The following is a 15,497-nucleotide window of genomic DNA, read 5'->3' as shown; positions in this document are numbered from 1 at the left end:
TACAACATTACCTGGTGTATTGAGCATATAAGGATAATTGTAAAAAAATATATATTCCTTCGGGTATTCTTGTCACTAACCTTTCTAGAATTGGAGCAAGAAGATCGGATGAATGACAAGCACAAGGTATGTCTAACCAATCATCATACAACATTGAATTAAGTTCATCCAAACTTGAGTTTTGTAAAATTCAAGCTTGGGGGAGTACTTTACATAAAAACATCCTTTGCCATGTTGCTATGCTGGTTGTCCCTACCTTTGAGACATGCTCAATTTGTTAAATACTAATCACACTACTTCATCTCCACTTGAGTAGATCCCTATAAATGCTGTCATGCTACCTTTGTCTATTTACTAGCAAGTGTTGGTTTGGAAGTACTTGCCATACTTCCATTGGCATTTAAATTAAGCATGGTGCTTAAGTTAAATAGCCTTCCTTAATCTGATTAGACATAGAGTTTAGTTTGGTTACTGAACTAAAAACTGCTTGAGTAGATATTGGTATATTTTGTCGGACTAACCCCTGCAGGAAAACTTTCACTATCAACCTGGGAAGTCCTGAGATAAACTCACATCAGAGATGAAGAGAGTGACACATGAAGTTTAACAATTTGCACAAGAAGGACATAGCTCATTCATCATAGAGAGATGATCCATGGAAGGAGACAAAGTACATAAACAAGATACACAACCACTACGAATGGGAAGCTTCCACAAGGTGAGATGGTACCATCACTCTTTAAGAATTAAGAAGACTAGCAGACGGAGGACATTCTAATCGCTGTCAGAATGCTGCTGACTTTCAAATACACCTCTGCCACCTGCTAGCTACATCAATAGAAATTACGTCAAAATTCAGCTTGGGGGAAGAGCACCCCCATTTATCTCGCTAAGTATTTCTACCTATCTTTATACTTATATTATGTTAGAATATTAAAATACATAAACTATGAAAAACCAAATAAAGATTTTGTGCTTATATATATTTTGCTTAGTGTGTTTAATAAATAAATAAAGTGGCTATGCTAATCTGAATCTTAATAATAAGACTCTAGCATGGATATGATGAATAGTTGCTCTGCCTAATTTGCAAATTTGAAGTTCTCTCTGAAAGCCCTAGTTTGGTTTTGGATAATTGATGAAACCCTAATACTAACCTCTATGCTAAGTGTGTGTAGACTTAATGAGGTTGGTACATGCCAAGTGATGGAGCAAGTGATGATCATGGTGATGATGGTGATGACCACAAGATGATCAAGTGCTCAACTTGGAAAAGAAGAAAGAGAAAAACAAAACCCTATAGAGATCAAGGCAAAGGTATTGCTTAGGGTTTTGGTTTTGGTGATCAAGACACCATAGAGGGTGTGATCACATTTAGGATAGATAGCCGTACTATAAAGAGGGGAATTCTTTGGCTAAGCGATTATCAAGTGCCACTAGGTGTCATTGTTCATGTGCATGCATTTAGAACCTAGTGAGCTAACTTAACTCCTTCGAAGAAAATGTTTGTGAAAATGCTAACACACGTGCACACTTGTTGGTTTACACGTTGTGATGTTGGCACACTTTGAGAAGGAGGTGAAGTTTGAAGGGTAGAGAGAGGATTGCGAGGCGGGATTCGGCGCTTTTTGAGAAAATGAAGTGCATATTTTCTATTGCGCTGGTGGGAATTTTTGGAGTAGTCGCGGGAGTGTTTCTCGCTGAGAAAACACTCACCGGACGCTGGCTTCTGGAGCACGGACGCTGTGTCTGAGCGTCCGGTGCAGACAGTGCCTGTCCCAGTTAGGGTAAGGCACCGGACGATAGGCACCGGACGCTGGGTTGAGCGTCCGGTGGTGCGCGTCCGGTGTGCGGGCATTTTGCGACCCTCTCTGCGCATGGGTCCGGTGAGCACCGGACGCTACCGGTGCTGAGCGTCCGGTGACCCGCAGGTTTGCGGAACTCTCTGCGCATGAGTCCGGTGTGCACCGGACGCGTCCGGTGCCAACTTGCTCAGCGTCCGGTGCACTGCAGGTGACCGTTAGACTCTGACACGAGCGTTTCAAAAGGCAACACGTGGCTGTTGTTGGAGCATCGGACGCAGGTGTTGAGCGTCCGGTGCCCCTTTAAGAGCGTCCGATGACCCCGTTTTTCACCCAGTGAAAGAGCCAACGGCTCTATTTGTTTGAGGGGCTATAAATACGTGTTTGGTCGGCTTGGGGCTTACTCTCTTGGCATTCTTGACTACTAGACATCCTTGTGAGCCTAAGCATAAAACTCTCACTCAACTCCTTCATAGATTATACATCTTTGTGAGATTAGGAGTGATTCCAAGTGCATTTGCTTGAGTGATTGCATCTAGTGGCACTTGGGGATCGTTCTAGCTGCGGTTTTCTTGTTACTCTTGGTGGTTGCCGCCACCTAGACGGCTTGGAGCAGCGGAGGAGGATTGGCATGAGTTGGTGATTGTTCGTGGCCATCTCCCGGTGATTGTGAGGCGTCTTGTACCTTCCCCGGCGGAGAGCCAAAAGGTAACTCTAGTAAAGTGCTCGTGTCATTGAGTTACCTCACTTGTGGGTAGGTTCTTGTGGTGTCCTAGTGAGGACGAGGTTCGTGCTACACCTCTTAGCCACCGAACCACCAAGTGTTGGTCGACACAACGGGGACGTAGCGTGCCGGCAAGCACGTGAACCTCGGGAGAAAAATTGGTGTCTCAATTGTGTTTGATTGGCATTCTCCCGGTGCTTGATTGTTTATATTGGTGATTGGTTCTTCCCCTACACGGCGGTATAAATATCTCATCTTATCTTTACTTACCGCAAACTAGTGTAATTAGTTTAGTTGCTTACTTTGACTTGTGTAGCTTAGTTCTTGTGTGCATAGTGATCATAGCAACTAGAATTGTTGGGTAGGTGGCTTGCAAACACCCCTTTAGAGCTAGAGCAAAAAACTTCGCTTTGTTATTTACTAACCTCTTGCTCTAGTGTTTTTGTAGATTTTTTAAATAGGCTATTCACCCCCCCCTCTAGCCATATTAGGACCTTTCACTCTCTCAAGTTTAGACATAACTGTTATAATTTAAAGCTTGCTCTAGATCTAAACTTGTGGGATGAAAACTTGATCTGAAGTCTAAGTTGTTAACGGATAAGATGTGGGAAGGTTGAGCTGCTGTTTATCTGTTCCTAGAGATGCTAGAATTCTGGAGAATTTTATCTTTGAAAAATCTTTAAAATATTGCATGATGAGTTCCTGTATGATGAGAGTTTAAATTCCTACCACAGCCATATATACATGCTTGCTAGACTTTGAGCCACACATTTACTATTTACTACTTATGAGCATTGAGTGTGGTCAAGCTGTGTAGACCCTTAGGAGCTTGTCATGTGGTTAAATCAAGATTCACTTGCACGTTCACTCATACATGCTACTTCTACTCCGGAAGTACCATCCACATATATTCATCCATGTCCATCTCCAGAACCACCCAAAAATATTCTACTCCTAATCCGGGAGAGAGTAGCCAACAATATTTCTGTTTTCCCTTGTGAAATAAATGCTCAAGTTATCTTGCTACTACCACTTGCTATATTATCTCAAGAGATGAGTGCTCTGAAAAAAAATAGAAGAAGAAAAAATAAACGAGGAAATAAAAAGGGGCCAGTGCCCGGAACCTCGAAAGAAAGAAAAAGTATGACGAGAGGTAAAAATGGACAAGTGTCCGACAGTAGAATTAGGGGTACAAGATACCCACCTGAGAGGAAAGAAAAAGAAGAGCATCTCATTCTCCTCATAAAGTTTCAAAAAGCAAGGAAGGTATGTATCCCCTCAAAAGAGCAAAAGTAGAATTAGACTTTCACCATTGTTATCACCATACACCATTCATTCGCCACACATGCACATCTTGATTTGGCTTATTGATTTGTTTCTTTGGATCCATGGTTTGACTATACAAAAAATGTCTTGTAAGTATGTATACTTTATCTCCCACCTATGAGCTCCAGATATTAAAGCTTTATTAGAGTAGGGTGAGAGAGAAGGCAATGTCACTATGCCTTATACCACAAATACCACATATCTTGAGAGAAGGCATATACCATCACTGCCTTGGTAAGGATCAAATACCACAAAAGAGAGATTTAGAGAGTCATACAAGGAATCTCTGAGTTTTATTTGAAAATCTGCAAAAACTTCAGAGCTATAGCTGATCAAGAATAAGAGACATGGCACTTGGCTAGACTGTTCTATCTTTTAACTACTCAAGACAGAAGTGACAGTTACAAGTCCCATGATGAAAGGTAAAGTAAGTAAGTTTTAGTTCTTGACAGTTTACTCTAACTCAGAGATGAGATCTTATTTAAAAGCATGTGTACCATCAAATTTTTAAGATATTGTAACAACTTCTGATCCATTGCTGAGTCTATCCTTGCTCAGGGACGAGTAAGAGGTAAGCTTGGGGGAGTTTGTTGACGGTCCTTAAGTATCAAATTTAATTATCAAATAAACAAAGAAAAGGATCCAAATGAAATCAACATCTAGACTTAGGGTTTTATCTGACAGAATTCCACGAGTTTTGGTGTTTGTCTATTTCTGCAGGGGGTTATCAGGAAATACGGAAGAAAGGCCCACACGTCGGGATTACATAGAGATATTAATGTGCCGCGCAATTATCTTACATCTAGAAGACTCCAGAAGCCACAGGAAGGAAGCGGAGGCCGAACGGGGCCAGAGGCAGGGCGCCCGCCCACCTCTGGAGGCCAATCAGGACTCTGTTTCTCGGGAGATCTCCACCGACCTACAGGATCAAGGATAACCGTTCAATCTATGTCGGTTTGATCTGACGGCCCAGGTTCACTTGAGGGGACTATAAAACCAGACCCCGTGGCCCCTAGAGGAGGCACCCCTTGATCATTATTCATTATTCATAGACAGAGCAAAGCTAGGGTTTAGAGATGAGAGCTCTCCTCTCTTCTCTAAACTAGAGTAGATCTAGATAGTAGCAAGATGGAGAGCGAAGGAGGATTAGAGGAGAGGCCGGCCTGTCGGTTCTTCCTCCGGTTGTACTTCGTCATGATCAAGCTCTAATCAAGCTTGCTCATGGGATGTCTCTAGTAATCTACTTCTAATTCATTATGCAATTACTAATCATGTATGTTCTGGTTCACAACTCTTTTGAGTACTTCTAATCTATAGGACACTATAGGTTAGAGTTGTAGTATAGGTGTAAGCGTGGTGCTTAGACCTAGATTACTTGTGGATATCCCCTGTCTAGCTGGATCGTGTGGTAGGCCGCGTAGGTGACAGTTACGTTGGTCCTCTGTAGTCCACCTCTCGTTAGCAGGACGGGTAGGGTTTATCGGCCTATGGATAAGCATCCTTTGTGGTGTAATCTTATCACGTGGTTCGTCCCAGACATAGACATACCCCTTTGAAGTAGAGAAACCATAGTTATCCTCTCTATTCTGCTACCATCGCCTATATACTAGAATTGCTCTACTCTCTATTCCCATATTATCACTCACTGTTATCTTACCTTTAATATTGTTCTTATTTGATTCTACCATCTTTCCTATTTACACCTATCTATCTATCTAGGTTAAGTTAGAGCGTAGATCAGTTCTCCCGTTTCCCTGTGGATACGATAAAACCTTTAACCGGGTAAAAGCTTCAACGGTATCCGTGCGCTTGCGGATTATCTGTGTGCGTATAAATACCATAGTACACTCTAGTGCCATGCTGGGGATGACAACCTAATATTCAAGTGGTGTTAGCAAGTGTCAACACTTATAGAGGTAGGATTTGCATACATGTGTTTATAGGAGGTGAGTGCGCATGTGTTTGCGTTATACCGTGCAATTCTCTCTCTCTCTCTCTCTCTCTCTCTATATATATATATATATATATATATAAACGCTACTAATATAAGATAAAATTATGTCTAAAGATTTCTATTATCTCTATTCAAAGATAGATACCTACACTACTAAACATATTTCAATTTTGATCACGCTCTGCCAATCGTAGACTTTAATAATAAAGTCGATATGGGGTTGATCCCATTTATTCTTTCAAAAATAATTGCTTCGCTTTGAAATGACTCTAGGACCTGGTTGATTTTACGCACGTCTCGATGCTCGCATCTCCATGTAAAGATCCATGTAAATTTTTTCTAATAATTTTGGGGTCGGATTGCAACTCTTCGATAGCACTTAAGAACATTCTTTATTTTTAAGAAAACTAGGTGAAACTTCTTTATTGATTTGCTAACATATCATTAGAAACCATTATAGCAACGCCATCAACAAGGAAGCTTGAGATATGCTGCTCCCTTCAACACAATGAAACACCAACCTAGCCATCTCATGAGCAACTCGATTACTAGTTCTACATATCTAAACACACACTTAAAGGTAAGCATTTCAAAGCACACCCAAGACTTTATCTCTGTTAGCATATGACCGACCACCATGTCTTAGTAATTGTTGGTTTTGATAGATTGTACTACCTCTTGAGCATAATCAAATGATCGATCCCTAGGCTTGTGACCATTTGTAAACCTTGGTTGCAAGCAATCACCTCCGCATGAAAAGCTTGAGCAAATGTTCAACTTTCCCTCTTCTTGCTATCACAACATCACCATCGCTAACTCAAATAATAACCCCCTAGCTCCCCGAGTTTGATCCCAAAATAAAAGAAGCATCATAGTTCAGCTTCAGGAAACCTACCGGGGGTTTAGCCCATCTCACCAATCGTCGTCCAACTGACGCATTGCCCCTCTCATTCAAATCATTGACTTCAGTGACTTCTTTGGCATAAAGGCCGACGCTTCTGGCCAAAGCCTCTACACCCTGCTGACATCCCTCCTCCTTACAATATTTCATTTATTCCATAGTTGCAAAAGACTAATGATCATCAATAATTTTTATCCTCTTTTGCCTTCAAGATTAGCTTCATAGTGCCTCGGGCATTCTGCATGCCTCCAAGAGATGTCCATTCATTCTCCCAATTCAGTAAGCGCCAAACTTGCTTGGCCAAGTTGCATTTGAAAAATAGATGCCCGCAGTCTTCACCCAAGGAGCCATAGAAAGTGTGACAAATTCGTGCGACAAAAGTCTAGATAAGGCTATGATACATACTAGCATCCATGAACAATTTGTGCGACAAACAACAACCACAGGAAAGATATAGTATAAACACCATGTTTATACTATCCCTCACTACTCTAAGTGTGTGCACACGATTAATTAAAGCACTTGTTAAGGCGGTGATCAATGTACAAGTGTGTGGGCTTGGATCACAATCCTCAATACATACAACTATATACCAAGATAAACCAGAACAACACTATCACAAATAAATCTTGCACCAACTAAAGACTAAGTAAAGTAGAGAAAGAATAATATATTGAATAAAATGAGGTCTTACTTAAAAATGTAAGGATATATGATCTATACCAAACTCTCTAGAAGACCAAATCAGAAAACTTAAACAAAGCTCAATCCAACTCTGACTCTCACACTAGACTATCCTACTATACTAAGATACAATTGAGCTTACTACTTCTTGAAGTGTCTCTTCCCTTGAGTCATGAATGGAGAGGGGGGTGACCCTCTATTTAAAGGATTTGGAGGTGGATACATGAATCTGTGTGCTTCCCACCTCATCCCTTGAATCAAACTGCCATAAAATGCATGGTGGAGATGTGCCAATGTTGTGCTTCCTTGCATGGTAGCTGGTGGAAGGCGGTGGAAGGAAATATGGGGTCGCCCAACCCCCTCTCTGGTCAGTCGGGACACCTCCTCTAGTGTGGGCCCTCTTAGCGCCATCCTAAGAGGGTACATATATGCAGGCAGGGAAACTTGTTCATGTCAGTTTGTTGAATGGTCATCCAATCCATGTGCTTTGATCTTGAGCCATCCAAAGAAAACACACATTGCATCAAAGGGCTAGAAATTCTTGGGAGTGCGTTTCATCTTGGATTTACACAAGAATAATGGGGGTCTATGGGCCCATAGGGATGGTTTGACGACACCCCCTATGGTGGGCCCGAAAGCTCCATTTCCTCCATTATCTTATATCCTACAAGGAAATACTCCATATACATGTGGAACTTATTATTTGATAAAATATGCTCATGATATGTTCATCATCCTTTTATTTCGAGGCTTTGTTGATGGTGTTTTGGATATATATAAAAGTGTGACATTTTAACCATCAACAAAGTGGGAGAATATCATAAGGTGGGAGGAACTATGACTTATTACAATATGTCTGACCTTGTTTAATTAGACGATGGAACTAAACATGACTTTGCAACATTTTGAAATTATGGCTTCATTTATAGTTAAGTTTAATTGTAAAATGTTTGTGCTACTATGATGAGACACATGTGTGATGTATGCGCGTATGCTTGTGTGTGTGTGTATTTCACATGCATATCGTTTGGCGGAGCCAAGGGGGGCTGGCAGGGGCCATGCCCCCCTAACATGTGTCAATAATTTTTTTTACTAGTATAAATTTAATATTTTTATTTATGTTAAGAGGGAAATATAATAATTTTTTGTCATATATACTTATTAATATCCTCGAGATAATAGAATCGTACTCCCTCCATTCTAATTTAGAAGTAATTCAAGGAATTTTGGAGAGTCAAAGCATCCTAAATTTTACTAAATTTATACAATAAGATAATAATATTATTATTAATTATATTTTCATAGTATATCTATCTGATGACATAAATCTTTACAATTCTTTCTATAATTTTGGTCAAACTTGAGATATTTTGACTCTCCAAGATTCTTAGAATGATTTATACTTTGGGATGGAGGAAGTACAAAACATAACTAGATAATACTATGAAACACCTTAGAAAAACTGAGACACGGATCTTAAGGTTTATAAAATCATCTCAAACATCTTGTTGTTAAGGGTTTATCGCCTACCACCGAAAGAATAACACATTTGATCCTAAATACATATAGAAAATGCGAGCACCTATGTCAAGTTGATGAATTGAGTTAGACGGTCACCAGTTGTGCTCAGTTTTGACAAATCGAATTTTTTGGTTGGCCTTATGCATAATTCCTGGCTCCGCCATTGCTGGCAGTTGTGGTTCCTAAGTACATCTTATTCAGTTCACAACAATTAATCTTACAATTGCGAAAACAGAATTCAAATGAGATGATGAGAAATGAAAAAAAAAACAATCTGCAAAACATCAACAAAGGCGACACTATTAGGATGGTCACCTCTGCTAATCAATAACAGAGGCAAGCACCTTTTAATCAGGCCCATCTTTGTTAAGAGTTAACACGAAGGCGAATGTCTTAGAACTGTCACCTCTATTAATTGGGCACGGCATCTGCCTATAAAAATCTTCTACAACTAAAAAGACTAAAACAAGGACTTTTTTGTGCGGCATTTGATTTCGTCCTGCCGTGCCCCGTCCGCTGCGGCTCCCCAGCGTCTAAGGAAACCGCCGTCCCCTCCGTGATCCCCTTCCCTTTCCTATCTTCACCGTGACCACTAAGCAGAGACCCCGATCCTCTTCCCCTTTCCACCGTGAGCAGAGACCCCCATCCCCTCCGTGATCCGCATCGACTCGGAGAAGCTGCGGCAGCGGCACATCCCCTCCGTGATCCGCATCGACTCGGAGAAGCGGCACATCTCCTCCGTGTTCCGCATCACCGCCTCGCCTGGCTCCTTCCTCTTCGCCTGGCTGGGCACTGGGACTCGGAGAAGCTGCGGCAGCGCCTCCTCGCCTGGTTAGTCCCGGGAGGCCGCAGTGAAGCCGGAACCCGCTCGATCTCCGTTGGCCGCGCCCCGCGCCGCGAGCTCGGTGCCCGAAGCCGGTGGCCGCGCGCCCGCCTGCTGGTGCTCGCGGCGCGCCCCGCCCACCGCGAGCTGCGGGAGGCCGCAGCGAAGCCGGTGGCCGCGCCCCGCCCGCCCGCTGCCCAAGCGGCCGCGCAGTTGGCCGCGCCCCGCCCGCCGGTGCCCGCGTCTCCCGCCGCGAGACCTCGCGGACGCCCCTAGCCGTGAGTCGCACATGGACAGGCCTCTGGTTCCCAGGTATTCTTGCGTCCTTGCAATTTCTAACAGAGAAGTAAATTGATTGCAATACATTCGAAGTGCTGCCTGATTTTAGAGAAGTGAATTGATTATTTGAGAGAGAGAGGACAAACCAACCTTGAGAGAGAGAGCAAAAACCAATTGCTGCTGATTTGTTGTTTTGGTAAATGCAGAGTCGAGGGATTTAGAGTTGTAGGAGATTTAGGTGTTTTTTGGTTGGTTGGTTGGGGGGCGTTACTAGATGATTAGTACAGTGTATGATGAGGATTTGAATTATCGCAGTACCAAGAAAATTAAACAAGTACATATATATATTTATCGTCTCTGTCTCTGCTCCAATGATCTGAATAAAATGGCATTGTCTGAATTGTTAAATTTATATTTATTGCCTTGCTCAATTCATAAGAAATTTGGCTTCTTCGGTCACCATTGAATTTATTGACTTGAAAACTTATGAAGGTCCTACAAGTGTGATACCTAAAAAAACAGGTATAATGAGTGTCAATAATGTGTGATAGCTAAAAAAACAGGTATAATGTTTTTGAAACAAATATGTTGTGCTAATTTGGAAGCTGCAACCATTATAGCCTGTCGCAATCTCTTAAAATAGACATGCTTTATTTTGCTTCAGTAGGCATGATGATGCAATTTCAGCTGCACAGATATACATTGAGCAAAATGGATCGAAAGCATTTGAGAATATTGTAAACAAGGTATTATCTATTTGCTGTTAAATGTACCATTCTCATTTGTGAAAATGGTGGCCACTTGGTACCAGTTAGTTTGCTTGTGCCGTGAGAAGCACAACAAAGTGCCTCTACAGTCTATAGTGATGATGATGCCCTAATGTTTAATGATATTGCAGTGTGGTTTTTCCTATGCATACTAAGGAATTTTAGTTACCAACTGTCATTGTCTTCTATTAAATATTACTATAGTGATTTCCTACATTCTTAAAAAAAACTCGACGGATGAGGAGAGACAGCCTCCATTGCTTTGCACATTTTCCACATTATAGGCCCTTGTACCTTACTGAAAGGGTTATTACCAGAATGAGCTTTATTTTGGGGTGAAATAGCTGGGCTTTATCTCTAGAAATTCTGTAAGGACTCTATGCAACAAAGCTGAGTGCAAATGAGGGTGATCTGGAGTTTGACAGCTTATGGTGCTCTTATGAGTTATGAGCTAGGTTCACTATTGCAGCTTTTAGGCATTATTCATTAAGTTTGCACACAAACTTAACACAAAATTGAACAAAAGTTGGCTTGTTGAGCTTAACATAAAGCTGAATTAGAATTTTTTTAGATGAATGTGGGAATAATTTTTTTTGATTGCCATGGAGTGAATAAATTTTCCACTTGAAAAAACTATTGTTTTTAGGCAATTTTCTTACAGTCTTGTCTGTCCATAATGAGTTCTAGATATAAAACATGACTGATTGGAAAACAACTTTCTCTACATTTACAGGCATTTTGGTTGGTGATGAGCTTGTAATAGATGGTCGAATGGCAAAATTTGAAATTACTGAGAAAACAAGAAATGATTTGCTCTGTAAGTGCGTGGACCCAGGTTTACTTCTTCCTCGAGCCAAGTTGTCATTCGGAAATTTAGTTCAAAGGAACTTTGTCCTTCCTAACGAAAAACTTTATATTTCTGCATCTCATGTATTAATTTTTTATAGTTCCCTTCTGCAGCAACATTTTCCGTGGCATATTAAGAATTCAGCAGCTGTTTCATGGACATTCTTTTTTTTGACTTATGGTCCATAGTTAAAAAACTAATCCTTTTGACACGATCAAATTTCTAGCTAACTTTATGTGAGAAATATCATCTAATCCCTTCCCAACTTGCTTGACATGAAAAGGTTTTGTTGTTCGTGATATACTGATATGTATATAATCTCCCAATCTCTCTTATCATTCATTGGCCACAACTATGTATTTGCTTCTTGCTGAGTGCCTGTATTATATTTGAGGGTTAGGAAGGCATCGGATTTGGGATAGCTGAAGGAGTTGATTGCATTACTCTATCATTTGTAAATGATGCCAATTATATAAAGCAGTTGAAGGCTTACCTCTCTAGAAGATCATTAGGGTCAGGCCACTACCTGGACCTTATTGTTAGTTTTGATTTGTGCCGACATAGAGAACCTATTTGTCCTTGTCTTCGTATAGAAAAAAAATGCTAATTGTGATTTATGTCATCACATTTCAGTTTATTTTTCATGTATTGCTATAGAAATAACTTTGTAGTTTATTAATTGTGATTTATGTTAACACATACAACTCAAGCTTGTCCTTGTATTTTCAAAGTTTAGTTTGTCAATTGTATTTGTGCCAACACTGATTAGTTTTTTGTGTTTTGGTTTGTTTTTGTGTAAATATAGATCAGGCATTAACTCTACTCGCTGCAGGCTTTATATGCACGAGCCAGATTCTCTGGTCAGGGAGATCGTGAGGAAGAATAACACCTTCCTTATCAAACAATTTGGCAACGACAATGGTAAGACCCAGTTCAGTAAGGATCCCAACAATGTATATAATGTTCACTGCTAGGGAACTCTGGTTAGCATCTGTTTACCAGCCTGTTCATTTGACCTTTTAATGCTATCAGCGGCATTGATAGGTTGCTTTTTAGGCCTTACAAACAAGAAGATTATGACATTGCAGCCAGCCAGTGGTAGGGGGATTATAGTGGTCCTCTATATACAACCAAAACAAAGAAGCAAAACAAGGCTCTCAGCCTCTATGACAAGTCTTTCATGCACAAGGACTTCCACAAGATGGCCAAGGTGGTGAAGAACTAGGTATAGAACAATTTCATCCCATGCTCAATGTTTTTTGTGGTTTGGGGCTTTTGATTTAATTCTAGACGAAGAACTAGGTATAGAACAATTTTGTGGCATGGATCGATGAAAAATCAGATAGCTTCTCTGTAAGTAGTGCTTATAGGCTGATGATGGTGCTGCATGACCTTGAGCAGGGTATTTAGAATTGAAACTGATCTGGTTCTTAATTTGTTGCCTGTTGCGGAGCATGTGATTCTGTACTCGCTAATGTATGCCATGTTTGTCACTTATCCTCATGACATCTATGTCCTTTGGTAAGTCCTATCGACTTAGTGCCATATTTGTTGCTGCTTCATGTAAATGCTTGGTTGTTGCAGTTATCTTGTCAATTGTTTGGTTGCTGTCGAGGTACATACAATTTAACTATGTTGCAAAGTAATGTGTCCTTCCTGATGTTTGAATTAAATATTTGTTGAGATTGTGGTTACTTGAGTTTACTCAGAAATCAATATAACATGTTTTCAAAATGGTTAGGTTCTGCAGCAGAGAGAGGGGAGGCTATTGGGCGTTGTTGTGGGGGTGCTGCGGAGTCGCTGGTGATGTGCAGCACCGGCGCCATGGGTGTCGATGACGGCGATCACGAGAAGGAGGACAGCGACAAGGAGCGGATCAAGATTGGACGGCCCAACGGACATGCCACACGTTTCACACATCACCTATGACAATTTCGGCGGCTTCCTCAGCCTCCCCGCCGGCCTTGAACTAGACATACTGTGGCGCACGCCCAGTGCCAGGTGAGCTCACCACTGTTGTGCCATGCGAATGATTAAGCATTGATTACCTTTTATGTCTCTTGGATTTTCCTTTGTGTGCCTTGATTTGTCGATTGCTTTCATGACGGATTTGTAGCTTTCTGATGAAGTGGGCATTGGCCAAATACACGGCGTGAAAAATGATATGTTCCTAAATTCAGTTTGAGTGGCGCACTGCACGTTATAGAAGTTTAGGCACATTGTTTTCAGGGGACGTTCCTAAGCAAGCTGATGGAAGTGAGCTGTATATTGTTTTCAGGGTGACTACATATATTGTCTTAGCTCTTGGATAGTTGGATCTTGGTCTAATTAATGAATTATATTAAGGTGCTTCACCAGACTGCTATATCATCGTCTTTTTCTGTAGGAATGAGATTGTTCAATGTTCACGTCGAGCTTTGAGGATGGTGCGGTGCCGACAAGCTTTGGCAAGGGCAGTCCAGCGTCGTGCGACCACGTGCACAAATGGTGAACGTGGATCCTTGAGGTATGAAAAATAAAGAAAATATTATACAGAGAATTTTTGAGCCTTAGATATTAACTGATATCAACGACACAATACTTAGGTATCAACTGATATCAATAGCAAGAATAAAGCTTCAATTTGTTTTCAGTTGAGCTGTAGGTTCTGAGCATCAATGTAACCCCTTTTTCCTAACATTGTTAGGGTGGTGAGCAGATTCTACTAGAATAATATTTTTGAATGTTGGGACTATAAATCATGTACTGCATATTAGCATATTTTTTAGTGCTATTTGCGTACAAAAGTATATAAGTAAAATACTTTCTCATTCTGTATCTATCTATTTTGGTTGTGGAGGTGCTCTTCCTATCCATGTACTAAGTCTTTAGCTTCTATAGTTACACATTTCAAAAGGTGTAGAACACTTCAATATAGTACAATTCAGTGATTTCAGTCAACACGAAAGGATGAGTTATCTACTCAATATACTTTAGTAGTTAAAATCATCCATGAAATTTGATATCGGCATATCATCTGTAGTTGAAGATGAAGGAAAGGGAGACACCATCAATATGGTCTGGGCTCTGTGAACTGTTCAACCTCGCCAAAGAGGCGTCGAACCTGCTGATCATCTGGTGTCCAATGAGAAGGTCCTACCTTGGATGAGGGGTAGTACATTTGGGGTCTACTTGACAGTAGTTTTTACAGAAGTCATAGCTCCTCAACCAAACGACCCAAAAGCAGGGATAATGGTGGTGTGAAATTTGAACAAGTTAAAAGGTGCTTTTGGTTATACAATATATAAAACGTCAATCTTAATAAATCTGATTTTTTTGTTTTATTTTTTATATAAAGTTTCACTCCTTATTCTATGGTATATATCCGCGTAAAATAGATCTAAAGCAACACATGTTTATACTGTAAATATAACATACTTTGTTTTAAGATTTTATAAGAGATTTCTTAAGCCCCTATTTTAGGTATTAATATTTACATATATACTTGAACTTGATATAAAATATTATCTTAGTCACATCACAAAAAATCTATACAATAGAGTTTATGGGCATGTGTTACCGTATTTTGCTTTTTGATTAAATAACACTTTAACATCGTTATTTAGGCCATATTTGGCTTGCGCCTACGTGCACCCAGCTGTAGCAGCGGTGGCGTCGAAAGCTTGGCGTTCGATTTTATGCCTGACTTTTGGCGAATCCAAGTGTGAAAAATGACGTACGTGCAGTTTAGAAATTGTGGCGGTGCTGAATGTGTGGAAACAATAGTCAGAAGTGCGGCATCAGAGGTGTGCAGTTTAGAAATTGTGGCGGTGTTGAATGTGTGGAAACAATAGTCAGAACTCAGAAGTGCGGCATCAGAGGTGCTGTGA

At 40.7% G+C, this 15,497-nt stretch overlaps 1 long non-coding RNA gene across 22 annotated transcripts; it reads left to right on the top strand.

Moving 5' to 3' along the window:
- Positions 9,425-14,958, top strand: LOC110431672. 22 transcript variants are annotated; one of them, XR_002449107.1, is made up of 8 exons: positions 9,428-10,047; positions 10,679-10,760; positions 11,515-12,141; positions 12,461-12,549; positions 12,685-12,853; positions 13,370-13,629; positions 14,015-14,134; positions 14,651-14,958. It is a non-coding gene; the product is annotated as an uncharacterized LOC110431672 (long non-coding RNA). The 22 variants fall into 22 exon arrangements; XR_002449095.1 differs by having other exon boundaries at positions 12,661-12,853; XR_002449102.1 differs by having other exon boundaries at positions 12,434-12,549.

The sequence above is a fragment of the Sorghum bicolor genome, chromosome 1 (assembly GCF_000003195.3).
Source record: "Sorghum bicolor cultivar BTx623 chromosome 1, Sorghum_bicolor_NCBIv3, whole genome shotgun sequence".
Classification (NCBI taxonomy): Eukaryota; Viridiplantae; Streptophyta; class Magnoliopsida; order Poales; family Poaceae; genus Sorghum; species Sorghum bicolor.
This window is presented reverse-complemented; position numbering and strand designations above follow the sequence as displayed.